Source organism: Macaca thibetana, chromosome 4 (genome assembly GCF_024542745.1).
Source record: "Macaca thibetana thibetana isolate TM-01 chromosome 4, ASM2454274v1, whole genome shotgun sequence".
Taxonomy (NCBI): Eukaryota; Metazoa; Chordata; class Mammalia; order Primates; family Cercopithecidae; genus Macaca; species Macaca thibetana.
This window is the reverse complement of record NC_065581.1, coordinates 162,873,339-162,898,292: the sequence shown is the minus strand read 5'-3', so window position 1 is coordinate 162,898,292 and position 24,954 is coordinate 162,873,339. Positions and strand designations below refer to the sequence as shown.

Genomic DNA, 24,954 nt, shown 5'->3' with positions numbered 1-24,954 from the left:
GATCCCAGCCATCATGGTCCTAGTGGAGCTATTTTCTACCCGACATGCTCCAGTGTCATGTGACTCTTACATGCCCAGCCCGCTTGGACACAATGGCATCTTGAAACGGAAGTTAAAATAGATTTGTGAAAAATTTGACACAATGAGGGGTGACCCTCAGCACATACGTTACACGAAATTCTTTAGAATATTGTGACGCTTCAAAGTCTACATGTAAAAGGTAAACTTTTCGTATTATTTCGACCAGAAGTTGGAAGATAAGAATGAAAGAACAATGAAAGTGTTTTAGAAGTCAGCAAAGTCTCATTTCAAATGATGGTGGAGCTGTGAGACATGGGGAATTGCAGGAGTGACCACAAGAGATGAGGCAGGGCATTGCATTCTGAAATACAGTGGCAGTTTGCTCAAGAAAAAATTCCAGCACAACTTTGATAAGGTGTCAGGAATAGAGCCAGGACCATTAAATCCTGAGCTTAATAAGAGTCATAAGTAACAAAGATATTGAAGGAAAATCAAATATATATTTTTGGTTTAGGATTGAGGAAATAGATTTAAATACTACATAAAAATCATCTAGCATTTAGTATAAATAACTCTAAATGATTGGCAGTTAATCATACTATTCACATAAAATAGAAATAAATACGTACATATATTCCATGTAAGGTGTTGAAATGATCTGAAACAATTTACCTCTCTCAATAAATATTTTAATAAAACTTCTCATCTCAAATATAATAAAAGGTAATCTATTAACAAGAAATTACTTTCTCTTTTATTCAAATTTTAGTTTGTATCGCTGGCTGTTAAAAACTTCTATAGAAAGGTTCTTCTATAGAAACCTTCTACAGAAATAGCATGCATATAGACTCAGGACAGAAGGAATAAAAGGATACAATATTGCTTTTCTTGTAAGAAAAATTTCTAGGGAAATGCCAAGTTGACATCAATGTAGAAAGAATATAGCAGGTGTAATGCATGTCCATTTAAATAAAAGGTATTGATCTCTACTTATCATCAACTGAAAAGCCCAGGGATTGTTGACATTCTCTCTATTGGCTTTTTTTTTTTCAAAATCTGTTCTAGAAGATAGCAATTTGTTATGACAACCTATTCTATTCATCATGACTAGAAAGGATCAGGCATTTGTCAATATGCATTCTGAGCAGTGTACTCTTTTGTGCAAGGGGCATACTGTGGATGAAAATTAGTCTGCAAAATCAGCTACTTGATACAGTAAGTATAATACCACATTTAGACCTCTTTTATTGGAATCTCAAAATGCAAGAATAAATTTTGCCATTCACTGTATGCATGTTTATCCAATTCCTTCATCACATTGTATGCTGGGTTGTACTTTGGGAAGCATGAAATGTAAATGGCAATAAAATGCATGCACATAAATTCAGACAACCTTACTTTAATTATAGAAAGTTGCTGAATTTTCTCTAGATACAAGTTGCATGAGTCAAAATAGTCTACGTTATTCTGAAATAATAAACACTCTCAGTGAAGTAGCCTCAGAAATAGTGAGTTCTCACACAAAGATAGTCCATTTTGTAGCTTGTGAATTCTCAGGACAGCTGTCTCCATGTGTTAGCTGGATATTCTAGGCCACTTCCATTGAGTGCTACTGATAGGCACCTCCATATCAGTAAGTGCTTCCATGGTCACTGCATCTTGGGAAGGGTCAGCTGAAGAGGTGAGCACCGGCTCATAGGTACTTGCACCTGGGTGGGAATGGCTTATGTCACTTCTTGCTTAGGAAATAGGATCTCAGGTGCCAGGACAAGTCACATACACTTACCTTCAAGGAGATGAAGGAGTACAAGAATCCCATATGCCCCACTATAGAAGAGAGCTGGGTATTGATGAGCAGTAGTTATCTACTTTCTTTTATGCTCTTCTGAATTTTTCTGTCTCTCAAGGTCACCAATAACCATGCCCTATCACCTTCAAAACTGTAACAAAATAATAGTTAACTTTTACTCAGGTTTTCCTAAGAGTATAACACTGTGCTAAACATGTTTGTTATATTATTTTACTCAGTCATTAAGCAAATCTATGAGGCCCATGTATCATCATCTCCATTATGCAGATGATAGCCCTTTCATATCATTTAGGGTGCATGCAATTAGGCTTCAAATCCACATCTTTTTCTGATTTCAAGGCTTAATGTCCATGCCATGTCTCCAATTGTAATTTGCTTCCATTTTCCAATTCTTTGCTGCCTGAGCTGTTTTATTTTAAAACCTAGTGTAATAAAGTGCTTAGGAAATGATATTTGAAAGTAAAGAATGGGAAAGAAAGGATTAGTAGCTGATCTATAACCCATTTTTTTCTATCATATGAACACCAAGAGTGAGAATACAAAGAAAAAAATTACGAATAGGTCTTTTTAAAAACATGCTAACATAAATTATTGATAGCATTTACTAGTATAGGGAAGAGTCGTTATTGAAAGAATGCTTTTAGCAGGTTATATCTGGTCAACTTAGATTTTTTATAGTGAACCAAACTGAAATGTATGAATTTATGGAGCATGATCCACTAAAAATATCAATGACAGTTATGTATTTTCAAAGGTAAAAATGGAGATATTTTACGATCAAAGTAGCTCCCTTTGTAACATAATATCCTATGTAACATCATCTAGATATCTCACGTATTTAATTTGGGTTAGGGAACATTCTGACCCAGTGAGGTATGGGTGCCAGGTGGTCTCAGTCTTCATGCTTCCTTATGTCTCAAAGTCATTTATGCCTATCCCTTGGTTTACAGGAAGGTCTGATACAGGTTAAAATCTCTAGTTCTTTTGTGTCTGATTTAACCATCTCATACTTCATGTATCGTAATGTCTAATCAATTTTATGACCTCTCATATTATTAACACTTAAGAAATAGGGTTATTTTCCTGTTTTGGAACTATCTAAAGGTAAAAAGCAAGACTTTTTGGATTTCTAAACTGGGCAAACCAGAAATCTCTGGGCTGCATCCTGGGCAGACCTGGATGCCTGTTGAAGGATCTAGGGAGTTGGGAAAACTGAACAATTGAAGTAGTGGAGAATAGAATATTTTGAGTCAGGGAACTTGCTTATGCTCTAGGTCAAGGCAAAACCTCTTTTAAAACATTACTTATATTTACAATGAGTAGATACGTAAAACTTACCTCACAGAGTTCAGCTCCTTGAAACCTGCACAATTCTCAGTGTTTTGCTGTCTGTCTGTCCTGTGTTTTGCTGGTAATGTCTTAACATATGTGGCGTGATATTGATTCCATTCATGTGATGGTCAAAATTGAACAAACAAGTTGCAAAGAACAAGCAGAGCACTATTCCCACAGCCAGGGCAAGGCAAGCCTCCCTGGTGACCTTTCCTGGGCCATAATGTTGGTGCAGGGTCACCGTGTTGATGCAGGGTTTTATCCGGCAGCTGTGGAACTTGCACGTGCCATTTTGCGTTGACCAACATCTGTGCACTGGCCCTGCACACTTGGCCATTTACTGCCCCTGGAACACTCTGGAGACCATGCTCTGGGCTTCAAGGTCACATCCCACACTCTCTCCTGGTCTCTTAGTCTCTTATACATGTTCTTTTCAGCTCTTCTTCATTCCCTGTTCTCTCTAAAGCCCTAACATACAAAAGATACGAAAGTTTTATGGTTCTTAGCAACACTTTGAAAAGTCTGTTTACCAATCCCTGTGGATAAAGAGACACAGTTCTTAAAACTGAGATGCCCGATTTCCTGTCTTTGTAAGGAAGGGCGCTTCTTTCTCTACCCTATCCCAAAGGCTGTGTGCTAGAAAAAAGAGAATAAATCCAAATTTAATTACTGGCTTTTATTTCTATTACTGATGTCTTTGAGAGATACCGTTTCTACACTTTAAAAAATGAATCTTGTATTTCTCGAAATGATTGTGAACTCCGAGCAGAGGCACTGTTTTGCATGGCGTCGTTTTCCATAAAGAGCTGCATCTGGGCCCTGAATGTAGTAAGTTGTCTTTATGAATTCCTACAAAGGCACAGAGAAAACTTCCTTTGGTTGAATAACACATGCACCACACTTCATAATAACCTTGAATATATCACAAAGCCTGCCCAGAAGGAAGATCTATATGGTCAAATAGTTTGGGGAGGATGCATAGTTATAGTTTAGTTACTGTTATAATACATAATAGCACGTTAAAGCTTTGAGAAGGATTGAGTGAAAACACATTTTTCTGTGTTTACTTACTGTGTCCTACAATTCTTTCAATATGGACCACTTTTTGTTACATCAGTGATGAGTGAGTTCTTTCTTAAAGGGGCAGAAAATAAATGTTTTAGGTTTCTCTGTCAAACAAACATATAGCAAAAGCGGAGGGGATTGTGTAGGTACTAACATAACCATTTAAAATACAACCCTTTGAAAAGATGAAAAGTATTATGTGCTTGTGGGCCATAGAAAAAGACGGAGTCAGTCGAGTTGGGCTGACAGGACATAGGTCACTCTTCTTTGGAGCAGAAAATACTCACTGGCATATTGGAGTAGTTTTTGGAGCATGCACCATGGAATGGTTGCTAAGTACACCTTCAGTCATGAAACGTTAGGATTTAAGTCAAAAATTGCTCAAGTGTTCGGAAAATTCTTGCACAAAAAGTAGATTTTAATTTTTAAGATTGTTCATTCTCCTGATACTTGAGGAAAGACATTCTCTTTCTTAAAATTACATACTGTTCATCCAATTATAAAAGGATTGCATACAAAAGAATAAAAGGAGAAAACAATCCCACATATCAGAGATAAACAACCTTAATGTGGTATATATTTTTAAGCTTTTAAATTCATATTTTAAATGCCAATGCAGAATCTTTGGGCAGTACACGATCCATGTACTTGCAGGTTTCAATGATTGGAATAAAGTCTGAAGAATGATTTATGTATAGGTTAGAGAGGGGCTGTAAGTTAGCTCAAGTATAGTGGGGCTGCAGTAAGAGATGCCAGCGACTGATTTTCCATTTTGATGAATTTTTTTCACCAGTTTTAATTTTTTTCCTCTAAATTTCTGTTAACCAAATGAGATGTGAACTGGAGCAACCATTAAGCAGACAGCAGTGATCAAGGTGAAATCTCTTTTTATACAGGATAATAGACCTGACGAAATTCACTCCTTGCACTACATCTCTGAACTGACATGTGCTATCAGCTCAAGGTCGCCCCCAGTCAAGAAATTGACTACCCGTTTAGGACACATGCCTTAATTATTAGGGAGCAGCTTCTTCTACCTGATTTGCAAAACATTTTCTTTATAATGAGCTAAAACCGAATGCAACAAATACTGGAATTCACTGGCATAGCTGCATGTTGCCAAACTCTTTTGCATTTCAAGGCATTTTGCATTTTGTCAAATGCATTCTGCCTCCTCATGGCCTCTCAGCCACTAGTTCACAGTGAGATTCTGCACATTGCCACAAGTGTCTTCTGAAGATTTTTACTGAGATGTGATGCAAGTTGCAAACATATATTGTGTTTTTAAGGTTCAAAATGTATGTGCACGTCACTAATTATTAATGATTATTGTAATGATTAATTACAATAAGGACTGCTTCTTGGCTGTTTGATGGAACAGGGTCGACTGGTGAGTTTTACATCCGTGGGTCTAAAAATGGACTCTTGAAAAGCTCTCTAAATAAATTTCCCTGCATGTTCAAAAACGAGGGAATAGTGCCAAGGAAAGAGAGACCAAATCCTGCCAAGAACCTAAAACAGACAAGGCTGCCAACAATATATTAAGCACAAATAACAAAGAAATATGGTGTGGATGGCTCTGTCCTGCCAGCTTTATGCGGTCCCCAAATTTTTTCCAATTCTAATGTTGGCCAAGGAGGAAAAACACATCGAGCAGATTGAAAAGACCTGATTCTCCAGGCCACATTTCAGGAAAGCAAAGTGAAGGTTAAGCATCTGTGACAGAAAAGAGTTCAGAAAATGAATTCTAGTGAAAAGAAAGGGAAGATAGAGAGAAAAAAAGAATAGTCAGGGAAGTACTGAGGCAGCAAACGTGAGACCCTTGATTACTCACTGTTTGTTACCTCATTTCCTAGCATGGACAGTTTACATCGAGCTTCTCATTTAGAGGGTGGGGTATATGGAAGGTTTAGTTTTTGAACTTGAAGAAACAGGGAGCTGGCTATGCCCCACGGAAAATGCCTCCGAGTGATGCCTGTGATGTGCTGGTGACAGGCCCTGTGAGGGGCTCCATTACCAGGCCACTCAGACATTGCTCGAGTGCTTGCCGATGGGTAGATCTTAACCAGGCCACATTTTCCAGACCCTCTAGTTCATTTTCAGCTTTCATGTGGAGTTCACACTGAAGGATAATGACACTGCATTTCTGTCACAAAAAGTGACTGAGCAGCTAGGAGAAAAAATAAAAAGAGCCTTATTTACTTTTTAAAAGATGGGCTGGGCCGGGCGCGGTGGCTCAAGCCTGTAATCCCAGCACTTTGGGAGGCCGAGATGGGCGGATCACGAGGTCAGGAGATCGAGACCATCCTGGCTAACACGGTGAAACCCCGTCTCTACTAAGAAATACAAAAAATAGCCGGGCGAGGTGGCAGCGCCTGTAGTCCCAGCTACTCGGGAGGCTGAGGCTGGAGAATGGCGTGAACCCGCGAGGCGGAGCTTGCAGTGAGCTGAGATCCGGCCACTGCACTCCAGCCTGGGCTACAGAGCGAGACTCCGTCTCAAAAAAAAAAAAAAAAAAAAAAAAAAAAGATGGGCTGATGACTTAAGATCATAGCCATTTGTAATTTCTCCATGTGTCCTTTGAATAGTGACAATGGCATGGAAACGTTAACTTCCATTTAGATGGCCAGTAATGGGCCAGCGGGTTGAGACCATCTTGGGGGGACCAGATGCATGCCATGCGTGTCATATGGTGAGATTCTTAGGACTTACATCCTGGTTTCTGTGTCTAGACTCCATGTAGTTAATAATTTGATGACCGGGTGAAGATTGGCAGGGAAGACTTAACACTACACAGGGAGAAATCTAAATTGTTAGCTTAGGTAGAAGTTGGTTAAACTCTGTGTACCATCCATTATTTACCTGTGTAATTTGTAACTATTTTATAAATTGTTTTTCTTTCAATGTCCTTGAACTAATGTTTGATGCGTTTTTCTGTGGCTGGTTCTTATGTCAAGGTTCTTGGATGCTTGATGGAAATAAGGATTTGAGAACATGAGAATAAACAGGAATATGCAGGAAATCATTGAGGACACAGGAGACGAAGTCAACCTGTGGCTGAGGGAGAGGGAGGGACATGAGAAGCTTTGGGAAAGATGTCAGTGCAAATGTCAGGCGAGTGTCACCCAACTTAGAGCTGTGGATGGAAGTTTGGCATTAGGGTGTCAGCCTGTGATTTCCTGATCTCCAACTCCACTCCTCTTAAGTCACCTGGCCTAAGGCACTGAACCATGTCATCAGAACCTCAGAGTCCAGCATCTTAACCATAGCCTTGTAACCCCACTGTTAGGTGAGTTTCAAGTCCTCAATCCCCATAAACTTCTTCAGACGACTGCTCCCTCAAATGACTTTGTTTCCTCCCAGGTCATCAGTTTCCTTAGTCAATTTCCAAGTCCTATCAGTTGTAGACAATACTGTAGGTCATCCAAGTGACTATTTCACTTAAACTTGCATTTCCTCCTCTGTTTGCAATAACTCTCATACACAACTCTAGCTTAACATCCACATTGCCCTCTCTGTTCTTATCTCTAGGACAGCAGAACACTAAACATTAAGTTCTTCAATGCTAAAAAAAAAAATCCTGTAATCATGAAAATCAGCCCAGTACACATTCATGCTCGCTACACGTGGTTCTCAGCTGCTGTGGGGCCTCTCTCTTCCCTTCAGTATCCGCAGACTTGCAACGTTCTTCTCAGCCTTCCTTCGCACCACTAAATTATCTCATTAAGTCAGGACCATCTGTTGGGAACTCCTTTCACTTCCCAGGGCCCAGGAAAAATACACCACATTTATCCATGCCTCCCTCTTTCTCCATGCACCTCTTCAAGAAGAGAGCCTCTTCTCCCAGTGTCTCTCTCCCTGATTCCATATCACCCTCTCTCCTTTGGGATGCTTCTCCAAAGAGTGTGGTCTCTCAGGTGTCATTACCATCTTATGACTGAGTCATTCCACTTGACTTGTGAACCTCTTTGTTGCCTATTCCAGGCACTCCGAGTCTCCCCTGCATTCCATCTCCCTTCAGCACACAACACTGTTCATGATGCTTTTTGTAAAGCCGTCTGCTTCCCCATCCTCCTTAGATCTTCTGCTACTAATCTGGCCAGTTTTTCTCAGTCTACTGCTTATCCTTCCCTTGACCTATTACTTTCTTCCTTCTCCTGAAGAAATCTGATCTGCAGCTCCTCTTCTCTTTTCATCAGTGTCTCACTCTTGATGCTGCTGCTCCTGCAGCTACTGCCAAGCCTCACTTGATAGACAGTACCCACTCCATATGGGGCAAAAATAAAAATCACCAAAAATAGACAGTTACAAACAAATGTCCCTGCCCATAAGATTTATGTAATAGTGCTTTATCTGTGTGTTATATTGCTAAGGACATGGTGACTATGACAGATGTAACATAATAGATGCAATTGACATGTACAGCATTTCTTACAGCTAAACTACATCTAAGTTATTATATTTGAAAAATAATATATGAGATACATCAATAATTGGTTTCATTGTTAAAAATATACACACAAAGCATCTTAAAATAATGGAAATGTAACAACCTGATTACTATAATAAATATAAACAAAAATTGTAATATAAGGTTGCTCTTAATTTTTGAAATTTAAAGGATACCTTAAGATTTTAATTAAATAACATCACAAATATATGCAAGATAATTTCAAATACTGCTCTTTTTTCCTTTTGAACATGTTATAACAAAAGACTATACAATATTATTTACTTGAGAATATAAAGGTTACTTGCAAATTAATTACTCAATGAGATGTCAAGAATACTTGAACAGGTAATTGTAGAAAAAGAAATAAGGCTAGCCATGGATATAGAAAGATTTTCTATCACAGAGAAAATCAAGAATGTGCCACCTTAAAACTATGAGATTATTAGTATGTTAGCATGGGAGCATGCTTTAGCAGCAATGGGTATAGCAGCATATATGGTACAGTGATGCACCAAATAGATCTGGCCCTGCTGATTCTTTTAAAAATATTTTCTAAGAAAAATATAAATAATATGTACAAAAATGCTTACACCAAAGATGCTTACCACAGAATTATTTTAAATAGTGGAAAAACATGAGAACAATATATGCATGCAATCATGATATCTTTTGAAAGACTAGGAAGTTACTGCAAATGTCATAAAAGAATATGACATCTAATCCTATTCATAATACACCCATGTGAAAAACAAAAGTGTTTCCAAGCTCTCTGCAGTGGGCTTTTATTATTTATAAAATTTAAAAAACTACCAAATATTCCTTTGACCTTAGAACTTCATCAAAATCCAGTATGTTCTCATACCATTTTTACTAATGAATTAGTTATTGCATGTAAAGCGCCTGCCTAGTATAATTTAGATGATGAAATGTAGCATATATAATAATAGTCATCATAATACTTAAAGTAAAACCTTAGTCAACATTTTTTTCTTATAAATTTGGTGTACTTCATGCAAATGTTTAAAAAAAGAATGAGTATCTTTGTAAAGGAGACTTGTATACTATCAAAACTATTTAATGTTGGATATTTTTCTCAATCAAAATTATAAATGCAGCCACTCATAGTATTACAGACATATAATGCTTTCATCTTCTCTTGTATTGGCTGCTATCAGAATACTCCAAATTCACTGAAAAAAGTCCTACAACAATGTTCAACTTATTCATTTTGACCTTAAGTTGTTGCTTTTGTAGTGCTGTATAGAAAGACTAAGTTAGGCAGAAGCAGTGTCTTCATGAATCATATATGTTGTGTTTTGTATATTTAACTATTTACAAAATGTATATACATAATCAATAAAAGTAACATCTTAAGAAGAATAATAAGAATAAATTAATAAGAATAAACCATAAATAATCAGTAGGAATAAACTATAAATATTTTAACAAATGTATACATTAATAAATGTTCAAATGAGTGAAATTAAACATATGGCACACTATAAAATAGAGAAGATTATAGAAAAATAGGAAAATGATAAATATTTAATATACATATACATATAATCACAAATAATAAATAATATATCTTAAGTTTTATTTTCGTCATGTAAGGATGTGAAATAGATACATAAATAATGCAGTGAAATCGTATTTGATATAATACATCAGGTGATGATAACGTGCTAATATAAATTAAACTTTGTAAGAGTATAGCCAAAATACTCATATATCTTTAACATGATTGACAGTTTCCCAAATGAAGAAACCAAGAATACACTTATATACCTATTAAGTTTTGGGCTCTGTGTTTTACATGCACACACACACACACACACACACACACACACACTTCTCATGAAATCTCTTAGGTTTTTGTTATTTGGTCCAGAAAACTAGGCTTGGATTAATGAACTGAAGGAAAAGCATACACCAAGTTGAAAAGTTAATGTGAAAATCTAGTTATAACATTGCATATTTATGCATTATTTCAAAATTGTGCTGAGAATACAGAAGGCACTCAATAAATATTTGTTGAGAGTATGAATAAATGAATGCTAATTATAGTTTGCTCTTATTTGCCTTATTGGAGTTGTTGGAAATCCATTTATTTACTTCAGGTCCTGGGGAGCCTGAGGAATAAAGGTACTAAGGGTATGGCTGAATGTTACATGTTTCATTTCTCATTTCTTTCTTTGGCCCAGGGAAACTGAATGACTAAATATAAATATCCCAATTTACATGTTATTTGGTTCCTAAAGATAGAATAATGACTCTTCCTTATGAATCTTGATTGGATTATTAATACAGTACTGATACCTCCCTCCAAAGCAAAAAAAAAAAAAAAAATCACTCAGAGATGACAAGGTCTTCCAGAAATAATTTTAAATATTTAAATAACATTGGTTCTAAGACTGTATAAAAATCTAAGTGTGAGATTAAATGAGAAACAGATAATGCATCAATGATACTTTCATTCTTAATTTTCAGGGAAAAAATCCAATATTAGGAAAATGCGGAACTCAGTGCTTATCAACTAAGCTCAACTTACTTTTTGAGAAGTTTATAACATTTTCTCAAATTGACTAAAAGATAATATTAGGAATATAAGATGAGGACAAATATCCAGAAAATCTGGCATGAAAAATATTATAGGTTTTCTTTCTTCTTACTTAGACCTAAGATCTAAAGCACTGGCCATAAACCATTTGAAGGACCTTAGGTTCTTAAAGCTGTTACTTCACAGACATAAAACCAAGTGTTGGTTCTGTGCACTTGGTTTGTTGATTTAAGTCAACCATATAGAATACTGAATGGAAACATACCAGTCTATAATAGATTAAGTTGATTGTTTTTGCTGGCAGATGTGAGAGAGCATCATTGCTCATTATATGGTTGGCTTAATTGGTTTTCTCCTGGAATACATGGATGGCATTCTTTTAATCTGTTCCACACAGAGTACTTACAATCAAAGCCGCTGAATTATTGTTTAATTGGTAGTATATTTTAGATCATGGTTCCATTCTGGGATTGGTTTATGATAAAACACTTGTTTGTCCTTTACACAGGGATTAATGTGGGGGCAGAAAAAGGTCATTTCTGTTGTTTTCAAGCATTAACCACTTGTTATTAGTAAAATGCTGAAATGAGACTTCACTGGTTTTAAAAACCAAATACTGTAATAGGACACAGAATTTAATGAGAATATTCTCTCTTTGGAGAATGATTTTTGTTGTCATGTATTATACAGTAGAAAGGTCAAATGATGGATGTGACTATTACAAATAGCAGTGATTTATGATGGGGTATCTGTAAAATAGACAGGTTTTGCTTGGAGAAAAGAATCAAAATCTCTGTTTCAAAGTAGCATTAATATTTTTGTTCTGTAACTAGAAAATTAATAAACAATGTTTGCAAAGGCCTTTCAGTGGCGATTTTTGTGATTACGGTTTAAATCTAGGCTAGAGAGGAACACTTTAAAATTGTGTTTTAAAATCACATTTGGAAAACGGCCTTTCTTTAGTTTTCATTAAAAGATGGATGAAGACAATAAAACAAAATAAGGACTCAGAAGAACCCTAAACATAGACCAACAGATAACCTACACTCAGAACCTAGGAGGATAGACTTTCCTCTAACTTTAATAAAACTGGGCTACCTTGTAACCTGTCTCAAAACAACATCACATTCAAAAGAAAACCAGTATGAGACAAACAAAAGAATCAAACAGCAACTTAAATGTTAACTGCAGCTTTACCAAGGCCATCTCAATAAAATAGCAACTTATGACTCACAGGAAAATGACCTACAATCACCTTTATTCACCTGAATGTCCCTGAATCTTCAGAGAAATAGTTCATGTCTCTCCTATATTTCTCTCATCCTCAGAAAACCTGCAGTTCACACAGCCCATGCAAACCTGGGCTCTCGTTCTATGGACTATCTGACTGTTATTAGATTTAAATATAAATTAATTTTGTCTCTCTTGGTCGTTTAAATGTCACCCTATATTCAATAGTCCACATTCAAACAAGGGCTAGGAACTAAACAAATACACATAACTAGGATTTCTAAAAGGCAGGGGAAGGTACATTGGTGTTCTTGTTTCATTTCAGTGAGCATAATTGATTGAGAATCTTCCCAACCAGTGCCCTACCCAAGTGTAATCTCACGAAACAGATAAACCTTGTTCACCTGCAAGAAGCAGAAAACAGAAACAAATAAAATATAATATGGTCTAAAATCTGATCAGTGAAGACTTCTTTTCCGCTTTTACAATTTTACTCATGCAAAATGAAGCATTTATTTGTAGTATTCTACCCACGCCCAATAGATTATCTGCCATTGCCAAACGCAACATAGTCTTAAGGTGTTAATCTTGTGTACCTTTCTTATAGGTAGTCCTACTTGCTAGTCATTTATTACAGCAATGCCGCTATTTCAAACACATCTAGAAGGATAGCATTAGTGTATTGATCATGATAATGTTTGGAGAGCTTTGTAACTTAGGTTTTCATTGATGATCTAATTATATGTTGAGATACTTTGCTAAAAATTGTCTTTCAAGACATAGTCTTTTACCAGCCCCTTAGATAGCTTTTTTTTTTTTTTTTTTGCAGTGGTGTGATCTTGGCTCACTGCAACCTATGCCTCCCAGGTTCAAGCAATTCTCCTGTCTCAGCCTCCCAAGTAGCTGGGACTACAGGTGCACGCCACCACGTCTGCCATGCCCGGCTAATTTTTATGTTTTTACTATAGACGGGGTTTCAACCTGTTGGCCAGGCTGGTCTTGTACTCCTGACCTCTTGGCCTCCCAAAGTGCTTGGATTATAGGCTTTATTCCATATAATCTTCTTTTCAATTTTTCCTATTGTTCCATATATGCATATAGGTAGGAATATATGTATGTATACAATTTTTGAATTCTTAATTTTTGACATTGTTAACCATATATAGAAATAAAGCATATGTATAATTAACCCATATGTATCCAATAATTTAAATCCAAAAATTATCCACATATTTCTGTTCTTTTATGTATTACCCCAATTGTTTTTCCTAGAATATGTTAAAAGAAATCCCATATAGTTTATAATTTCGTCCTTAAAAGAAGCACTAAATTGTTATTACATCTAACAAACTGAAATTCTCCTTTATCATAATCTATAAAAAAGTTCATGTACAATTTTATCCAATTTCTTAAAAATATAATTGTATAGTCAATTCATATGAATCAGGATTCAAATAAGTTTATTCATTGCATTCAGATGATAGGTCTCTTAAGTCTCTTTTATCCATGTCAGTTCATTCTATTATTCCACTAGACCATTTATTCATTAAAAAGTGTGGCTTTTGAGCACACAACTTATTTTTTTGTTAAAACTGGTAAAGAATAGATAATAATCAGTTTAAACATTTTAGAAGAATATTTCATAATTGGTGGGAATTTTTTTTTTTTTTTAACCAAGTCTCGCTCTGTTGCCTAGGCTGGAGTGCAGTGGCATGATCTTGGCTCACTGCAACCTCCGCCTCCTAGGTTCAAGGAATTCTCCAGCCTCAGTCTCCCAAGTAACTGAGATTACAGGTGCCCGCCATCACACAAAGTTAATTTTTGTATTTTTTAGTAGAGATGGGGTTTTACCATGTTGGCCAGGCTGGTCTTGAACTCCTGATCTCAGGTGATCTGCCCACCTTGGCCTGCCAGAGTACTGAGATTATAGGTGTGAGCCACCGTGCCTGGCCCCAAATTGGTGTTTTTTACTTTCTACTTCATTGTAAATGCTTGATTTTTCTAACTTTTGTGATCTGACTATTGCTCATAAGTGTAACAGCCACACTGTTGCTGCATAACAAAATTATTACGCATTTATTTAATTAATAATATTGCAAGGCAAGTATAGGCTGGAAGTTCTAATAGACACTTGGCTAGGGTCTCGTTGGTCTTAAATGGCTTTCTTTATATGTGTAGTAGTTAGCTTGGTGCAGGTTTTGGCAAAATTTTTCTTCAAGGAGAAGTACACGTTTTGTTTGGAGAGTCATGCAACATATGCCACAATTATTTGATACTTCCATTAAGCTAAAAAACATACATAGAGGAAAACATAAATAAATGAACAGGGCTGTATCCCAATAAGAATTTATTTATGAAAACAGCTGAATGGTCAATGGCTTGTAGTTTGCCAACCTCTGATATAATGGAAAATGACAGTGGGAATACATGGTGCTCTTCAGAAAAAAACAGATGAAAAACTAAGGTAATCTAATAAAATATAGTAACAGACATTTAAAAATGCCTGATGATCTTATTATTCAATTTTCTATATTTGAAAAAAGAATCATTGGCTTGAAGATAGTGCAGTAGAAATGACACAATTTAAAAAAGAAGGTAAAGGTAAAATCATTTAAAAATTAAAGAAATAAAAAGAACAGGCTGGGCATGGTGGCTCACACCTGTAATCCCAGGACTTTGGGTGGCCGGAGTAGGCAGATCACCTGAGGTCAAGAGTTCTAAACCAGCCTCACCAACATGGTGAAATTCTGTCTCTACTAAAAATACAAGATTAGCGGGGTGAGGTAGCACATGCCTGTAATCTCAGCTATTCAGTAGGCTGAGGCAGGAGAATCACTTGAACCTGGGAGGCAGAGGTTGCAGTGAGCTGAGATCATGCCATTGTACTGTAGCCTGGGCAACAAGAGCAAAACTCTGTCAAAAACAACAACAACAACAACGAAAAAGAGTACAGAAGATGTGCAAAATAACACAGTAACACAAAGGGTCTAACTTTTGTACAATTGAGATCCCAGATAAAGATAAGAAAGAATGAGGCAGAAAAAATATTTGAAAAAATAATAGCTGTTTCTTTTTTATCAAAATGAAAGATATGAAACCACACATCCAAGAATGTCACATAATATCAGCCGGAAACAAAGATACAGGTAGAAAATATTAAATACAGCCAGTGAGAAGACACATTACTTACAGTTGTCAGAGATCAATATTACAGCAGACTTTTTATTAGATACTATGTATACCAGAGGACAATGAGTACCATTTTTTTAAATGCTGAAAGAAAAAAAATCTCAAACTAGAATTCTGTATTCAGCAAAAAACATGTCTTAGAAATCAAAAGGACATTAAAGCTTTTCAAAAAATCAAAAACAGAAAGAGCTCATATTAGTCAATTTCCACTAGTAAAATTGGTAAAGGAAGCTCTTCAGGCAGAAAGAATAAGATGTCATATAGACACAAGTGTTGCAGTAAGAATGTTGTAAAATTGAAATGATTATACAATTCATTTTTCTGCTTTTTAAATCAATCTAAAAGATAACTGTGTATGGAATAAATAATACCAACATATTGTTTGTTTCTATATGTAAAATAAAATGTATGAAAGCAATAGCACAAAGCTTAGGCAGGGGAATTGGGATGATATTGTTGTAAGTTTCATACATTATATATGAAGCACTGTGATAGTATTTGAAGAAAGATTGTGATTACTTACAGATTAGTAATATAAATGCTAGTATACTCAGTAAAATTTTAAAGAGCAGAGTAAGAAGTAAAGCATAAATGAAGTTAAAATACAGTAATTTAAAATATCATATAATATGAAAGAAGGTATAAAAGAGGAAAAAATGAACAAATAATAAAAGGAAAATAGAAAATACCTAGCAGCATGATAGACTTTAATCCAAAAATATGAATAATCACATTAAATGGAAATGGTTTGAACCTACCGGTTAAAATAATTCAGATTTTATTAAAAGCAAGACCCAGCTATGCAGGGGCCTTTGAAAACAGTATGCTGAGAATAGATAGGGCTCAAGGACAGTATCTCCAATTGAACTTTTAATGAACTCCCGTAGGCGCCAAGAAGGCGGGCAGATAAGGAAGAGCATAGAAACAAGGAACTGAGTAGAAGGTTACATGTGGGAAAAGAAAGTTTGTTTTGCATTGCATTCTTTCTGCTGACGTGGGGTTTATGGGGTATAAATAAAGTGAGGCGGAGGCTCTGACTGCGGCCGCCATGTTCTCTGTGTGTCTTTGTCTTTTGTGTGTTCTTTCATTCTCCACCACCCCCGGCACGGACCCCAACACAGCTATATATAAGTTTTATAAGAACTCCACCATAAATAAATAAACATCAACTTAAATATAGATCAAAAGTAAATCAGTGGAGAAAGATATTCCATACAAACACCAAAGAACGCTGGATTGGCTAAATTAACATTTAAAGAGTAGATTTCTAAAAAAAGAATATTATCAGGTATAAAAGATATTTAACAATAATAAACATTTAAATATTAAATGTATATATATTTCCATTGGCATACATATAGATAATAATGTTTGTGTAGGAAAAGATACACTTCATTTTTTAAAAATTATTCTTACATTATTGTAAAAGAAATCTCTTGCAATGTATTAGAATTTCCTTCATTTGGTAGTTGTTTGCTCCTTGTCATTTTCCTATTGAGAATGTATGCTTTCATTCTTTTCTATTATTTGTGTCAATATTTATGTATACTGCTGAGTCAAAAATAAAACGTTTGAACTTCTTGATTTATTCTACTATTTTTTGTTGTCTAAATAATTTGTATTTCAAGTTTCTGTATCCAGTGAAAATATCATTTAAAAGATAAACATGAAATAAATATTTCCAGCTGGATCACACTGTATAAAAATGACGTTCTTTGGGATGAAGAATAATGACACAACAAAGATAATCATATTTTCAGTAAAAATGAGCAAAACCAAAAGTAAATAAATTGATACACATATGTTTGTTTGCATGTATGTTTTTAGTCATAATTTTATTTAAGGTATCTAATTGTCTAAAACAAAAATTACAAATCTGAGATAGCTCATATAAAAGAAAAATATCACAACAATAGCACCAATTATAATGTGGGAATGAAATTAAACCGTTGTCAGTTCATTGCATTTGTAAAGCAGGAAATTGAAGCTTTAAGTGTGAGGTGAGAAATAAAAAGCAACTTTCAGATGTGAACTGAGAAGTGTGAAGTAGGACATGGAAAACGCCAATGTGTGATGTGCTACTGACTTTGTTAAATGGTAAGTTTTTCATATAATATGCCTAACTTTCATATTGTATGCCTAAATCAATCATTTAGAAAAGGGGTAAAATGAGAGGTGGCCAACAGTACTTTCAGTAAATAAAATGGAGTGCAACAATAATATTTAATCAACCCAGAGGATGCAAAAAAGAAGAGAGAAAAAAAGTCATATAAAAAAATGAAAAATGAATGACACAGTTTACACTTAAACATAACCATATCAATAATTATATTAAATGTCAATTGATTAAATATACCAATTAAACACAGAGAGTGCTAGATGGGATAAAATCATTTACTATATTCTGTCTAAAAAAGACCTATTTAAAATTTATAGACACATTTGTACTAAAAATAAAAAGTATGAAAAATACACCATAGAAAGAGTAAGCATAAAAATGGTATGGTACATTAATATCAGACAAAAGCAATTGGAAGAACTATTGTACATAAAATACAATGGGAGACATTTTTAAACAATAAAACTGGAAATTTAACTGGATGCACATTCATAGTTGGAAATGTAAAGCCCTTCTTTTTTTTTTTTTTGAGATGGAGTCTCGCTCTGTCGCCCAGGCTGGAGTGCAGTGGCCGGATCTCAGCTCACTGCAAGCTCCGCCTCCCGGGTTCACGCCATTCTCCTGCCTCAGCCTCCCGAGTAGCTGGGACTACAGGCGCCCGCCACCTCGCCCGGCTAGTTTTTTGTATTTTTTAGTAGAGACGGGGTTTCACCATGTTAGCCAGGATGGTCTCGATTTCCTGACCTCGTGATCCACCCATCTCGGCCTCCCAAAGTGCTGGGATTACAGATGCTCCTTGGCTTACAGTGGTGTTACCTCACAATAAAACCATTGTAAGTTGAAAATATTGTAAATCAAAGATGCGTTTTATACACCTCACCTATGGAACATCGCAACTTAGTTTTGCCTACCTTAAACACGCTCAGAACACTTACATCAGCCTACAGTTGGGAAAATTATACAACACAAAGCTTTTTTATAATAAAGTCTTGAAGATTTCATGAAATTTATTGAATACTGTAGCTAAAGGTGGAAACGGAAGAATTATATGAGTACTCAAAGTACATTTTCTACTGAATACTTACCATTATAAGTCAGGGAGTCAGGGACCACCTGTAATTTTTATTTACTCTGAACTGCTACAGAAATAACGTGGATGTGTCCATACCTTCTTAGGACTTTAGCATAACCATTGCTATAAAACATGACAAGCACAACATAAAAAATAAAATTTCTGACTAATTTCTCTCAAAAATTAACAAATATTAGAAACTTAAATTCCATAATACATATAAAGGATGCTACATGACAACCAAGTAGGGCTTATCATAAAACTCTGAAGTTGGATAACAATCGGTTATCAATCAATGTTTCCTTTAACCACATTAAGAATCAAAGTCATAACAACCATATCATCAGATAATTTCAGAAAACATTAAAAATTTAATACCCATTCTTTATTAAAAATTGCTATTAAACTAATAATGAGAGTCCTTTTTATTTAACTAATTAATTAATAATTTTGAGGCAGGGTTTCACTCCGTAGCGAGGGCTGGAGTACAGTGGCGTGATCATGGCTCACTTCATGAATCCTCCTCCCTCAGCCTCACAATTTAGGTGAGACTACAGGCATGTGTCACCACACCTGGCTAATTTTTAAATTTTTTTTGTAGAGATGAGATCTTACGATATTGCCTAGGCTGGTCTCAAACTCCTGGGCTCAAGCAATCCTCTCACCTTGGCCTCCAAAGGGAGAGCACATTTTTAATTGAAAAAGAAAAACTATTAATAAAGCCATGATTTTCAATGCTGGGATATTGAAAACATCCCTCCACCACCTCTTAGATCAAGAAAAATCAAGAGATGCTTGTTATTCTTATTCAATGAAGTTCTGAATTATCTAGCCTCTGTTACAAGGCTAAAAAAGAATTGCACGTGAATTTTAAAGGTGAAATCAAGCCTGTCATTGTTTGCAGACGTGATGGTATATCTGGAACATCCAAAGAATCAACAAACTATTTAAAATTAATATTTAGAATTAACAAGTTTCCTGGACACATGGTCATTAAAAAAAGTAATTGTATTTTATGTTCTAGCAACAAACAATTGGAAAATTTACATTTCTAAAAACTGCCACTTACTATTGCAATATCAATACAATATTGCAATGTTAATAATATCAAACACTAGAAATAAATCTAATGAAAGATGAACAATATTTCCCAATCGTATGTTCACAGACTGAAACATTCAATATTGTGAAGATGTCAATATTCCCAAAATTTTTCTATAAATTCATTTCAATCTCAACCAAAATTCAAAATCCAAGAATTTTGTTTTAGAAATTGATACAATGATACTAAAATTACAGAAATGCAAAAGCACAAGATTAGTGAAGGTGGTCTGGAAGAATAAATCTGGGGAATTTATATTCACAAAATCAAGACCTAACAAAAAACTATATTAATTAATACAGTTCAGTGGAAAAATTGGTGGTTGGTGCTATGTAATTATATTCTTTCCTGGAAAATAAAGTGTACATGGAATCCTATTTCAGACAAAACACAAAATCAAATTTCAGATGGAATTCATATTTAAATTGATATTAAAATGAAAACTATTTTAGCAGGAAACAAGAGAACATCAGGTTGACTTTGGAGTTGGGCTGATTTCATAAAGAAATAAGAAAAAAGCAGTAACTACAAAAGAGGAAATATATATACTGAAATATATTACAAATTATTTAAAGTGATTAACATATTGCAAAAGCAAGCCCCATCATGGGAGTAGATCTAAATACACACAGTCAACAAGACACTGATCTCTGGTATACATAAAGAACTCTAACAAGCAAGTAAGTCTAAGGTGGACAATCAAATTTAAAAAATGAGCAAAACTTGAAAAAACATCTCACAAAACAGAATACACAAATTGCCAATAAATGTATTAATTTGCTCATCTGTGAGTCATCAGGGAAATGAAAATTATAACCATAATGGGATACAATTCCACTTGTACCATATTAGGTAAAATGGAAAATACACTAAAACAATTACCAACTGTGTCAAGAAGATGATGCAATTAGAACTGTCCTATAATGCTAATGGGAGGGTCAACTGGGAAAACTCTAGAAAATTGTTGGGAAGTAGCTCTTCATGTGGAACATGAGTAAATGCATGACCCAGCAATTCCATCAAGAGGTATATACTCAACAGAAATGTTCACCTGATGCACAAGAATACTCATAGCAAGATTGACTGTAACAGCTACGAAAGATATTTGATCATATGCAGTAATGCCTTATAAGAGCCATACTTACTCATTAGCAGTATTTAAAAAACATCCACCATAAATAGAAATATGAAAAAAGGATGGGATTATTTATATAAATAAAATCTGGAATACAAATAGTAAGTGGAGGATTATCATGATGGGAGATTTATTCTTAAGATATTATATAATCATTAAAATCATACTCACAAATATTACTTAATACTAAAGATTAATGGTTTTTAAAATGTGACCTGAGAACCCCTGAAGTAAGTGCAATGGACTTGCAGAGGTTTTGTGAGATCAAGAATAAAATGTTTTTTTCACTCCTCTTACTCTCTCACAAGTGTACAAAGTTTGCTATGGTTTGAGAGTCTACATTTGCAACTATTTTTTTTTTGAGAGATGGAGTCTCTCTCTGTCTTCCAGGCTAGAGTGAAGTGGCATGATTTTGGCTCACTGCAGTCTCAACCTCCTGGCCTTTACCAATCCTCCCACCTCAGCCTCCCAAAGTGCTGGGTAGTGAGCCACTCCTGCAGGAACTAACCTTTAAGAAACTGCTAACTATTGACTTTGGGTTATTTATACACATCACAGTTATCTAGAAAGGCAAATATAATACTCCTTCCTTTTCCAAAAATGTATCTGTGTGACGCCAGTTATTTTTAGTACATATATTAACAAAAGCAATATATTGCACTACATTGAATGCAGAAGCAGACATGGAAATTCAGCTGTCTTCTTTTAAGCCAGATACTAAAGAAATTCATTAAAAACTTTAAAAGAATGACTCCCTTCTCAATAATATTTTGCTTTGACAAGCATAGGTATCAGAAGGTATATTATTTTTGTTAACATGTAATAGATTTATTATTATTCAATGACTAAATACGTATTTTAAGTTTTTCTCATTTTAAATCCTGATATGGCAAAGTCATTGATATATCTTACGTAAACCAAAGTTCTTGGTGGACTCAATAAATTTTAATACTGTGGTTAGAGAGATTAGAATGGTTAAGGGCTACTAACATAGGTAGCAACATTACAAAAAAAAATATGTAAAAACACAGAATATAAATTGAAGGCCTGGATTTTGCCAATGTATGGCAGGTGACCTGGGGATAGGTTGCTCCTCGATGACTCTTACCTTTGACATATGAAAAGAAACATATCTATCTTGTGTGTTTTTGTTTTCATAAAATAAAATAGAATTTGACTCTGGCATATTAAAATGCTCATTTTGTATATCTACTAATAATTAGTATACATTAGGTTAGAAAATATTTAAAATTAATTTTGCTTTGTACATAAAAACAACTTTTGTTCAAATGAGAATAGTTAGACTGGATGTGGTGGCTCATGCCTATAATCCCAGTATTGTAGGAGGCAAAGGAGGGAAGATCACCTGAGGTCAGTAGTCTGAGACCAGCCTGGGTAACAAAGCGAGACTCCATCTCTACAAAAAATTTTAAAATTAGCTGGGCATACTGGCATATCCCAGTAGTTCCAGCTACATGGGAGGCTGAGGTGGGAGGATCACTTGAGCCCAGGAGGTTGGGGCTGCAGTGAGCCATGATCATGCCACTGTACTCCGGTCTGGGCACCAGAGTGAGAACCTGTCTCAAAAAAAAAAAAAAAAAAAGGATTAATTGAGGGGATGGGTCGATCACATTTGCCACAACTGAGCAATTACATTCTTGATATCTAATCTTAAAATAACCACTAAGAATATGCTAATCCATTTCATTTTTAGTAAAAAAAATGAATATGCTATTTCCATATATTTAATGAAAATGGTAATTTATTTCATTTTTAATTGTATTGATCATCTTGATTGGGACGTCTGGAAATCCTTACTTAGAAGGAAATCCCATAGTCTCATCAGGGCTACTCTGCTGGTAAAATAAATAATCCTTGTTTATCTTCACCGCAAACTCCAGGTCAAGTGACTGCATTGAACCTTCAACATCAAATTGCTAACATAAGTACTGCCAACCTACTGCAGTTATGGGAGAAATAAGGAGTCTCATACAGAACATCCATAAAACGAGTAAAGTTAAATGCTTTGAGCAATAAATGCAACAATGCCGAAACTGAATGTCATGTTTTTTGCTCTGATTTGAGGAGAGATCTTCCGTATAATGATCTGAAGAATATGGAGAATCCTTCTCACGCTCAAGGAGGCAATGTGAGCCTCTTGCTTGTTGCAGTTGTTCTTGTTTTAAAATTTCTTCCATACTAGAGAGCTGTACCTGTTGAATGCTTAATGTTCCTTTCTTCCAGATCTATGATTCTTCTGCCGTATGTTCCCCAAATTGAAAAGAGATTTCATTTTTTTAAACAAAAATTCTTTTGACATCTTAGTTTTCATAACCTAATCTACTCAGCCAACCTTCTTTTTCAATTATCCTATGGGTGCTAAGATGTCACATAAAAATTTTCATTTAATTTTGAAACTGCCATTGAACATACTTTATAATGAAAGTAAAAGCATTATTAAAATTGAGCTGCAGTTGTATTTGCTTTGATACACTCTGCGTAATATTTCTTGAAACAGGCTGACTCAATTGCATATTCAAAGACAGAATTTGTCCAGTTAGCAACCTGGAAGAATGACAGGTCTAAAACAAAGTAATCCTGCTTTAAAAACAAGGAGAGAAACAGAGAAAGAGACACTATGAATGTGTTGTGGGAAGGGAATCCCACTAAGCAATCCAAATATATTCTTTCCAAGTTCGTTTGTGGAGTAGAAAGTGGTTTTATCCAGATGTGTTTAATGTATTTGGTAAGAAAAGTGATGAACTTTGATTTATGACTTTTATTAATAATTTGGTGTCTTATGTTAGTATTGTATGTACTCACAGGTTATGAAAAGTTACTTTCTTTCTTTGAATTTCACAGCAATTGTGAGGATCTCTGAACAGGAGCGATTTGTACAGGAAGAGACCGGCAGAAAATTCAGTTAAGTTGCTCTAATTGATCTACATGGTAAGGAACCAGGTATGTTTTTGTCTGAGGATTGTTTCTTTCTCTTGTATCAAAACTTCTTCCTGTCTCCATAGGGAGAAAAAAAAAAAAGGAAAATAGGATATTATCCACAAATTTTCCTGGAGATACAGTAACATACATTTCCTAGAATGTAGTGGACACATTATTCGTATCTACTGAAATATGCACCCTATTGGTATTGGCATAAAGAGATGTAGAATTGGTTTTATGGTTTCCCAATAAGATATTCTGTTAGATTATGAATTGTACTGGAAAATCCTGGTATTTATGTAAGTTGGGCAAAATTAGATATGTAATAGCTTTACGCTTTTAGCAATGATTTAATTTACAAACCCTCAAATAACACAAACATTTTTAAAAAACAGACAGATGTGAATGTAGACATATAGATTTTTAACTGAAACAGTGTTGTGCACACTTGTACATGGGTCCGCATACGCAGTATGTGCAGTTCTTATTCTACTTTTATACTGTCATTGCAATAATGGTTCCTAACTTCTATTACTTTTATTAACTTATACCATACTCTGCCTCATAAGGGTTTATCAGAGCTTAACAGAAATACACATGAAACAACAAAATGTAAAATTTAAATCAGATGGATGAGGAGGGCAAGAAAGCAAAGCTAAGAAACTGTGGGGGTAAGAAAAGTGAGAAAAAGATAATGAGAAAAAAACTAAGATAAAGTCACACAACATTTATGCTGCAAAATTCCAGCAACGTCTCTCTCTCCCCACTTAACTCACAAGGCTCTCTTGGGGAGGGCCATATGTTTGGTTTCTGACTTTTAGAGACTACTACCAAGTCAAATGAAGGTCACATGCCTAATTAGTGGGGTCCCTTGGCTAAAACCCAACTGGTAGCCAGAAGAAACTTAACGTCGGCCAAATACAGTG

The 24,954-nt window shown here is 35.1% G+C and overlaps 1 long non-coding RNA gene across 1 annotated transcript in view; it reads left to right on the top strand.

The window, feature by feature from the left end:
• The window catches only part of LOC126951985 (uncharacterized), a 79,422-nt gene extending 55,452 nt beyond the window's left edge, over positions 1-23,970 (top strand). Inside the window, exons 3-4 of the long non-coding RNA XR_007724753.1 lie at positions 23,174-23,237; positions 23,951-23,970. This is a non-coding gene — a long non-coding RNA (uncharacterized LOC126951985). The remainder of the gene's footprint in view (positions 1-23,173; positions 23,238-23,950) is intronic.
• Positions 23,971-24,954: the final 984 nt, after the last annotated feature.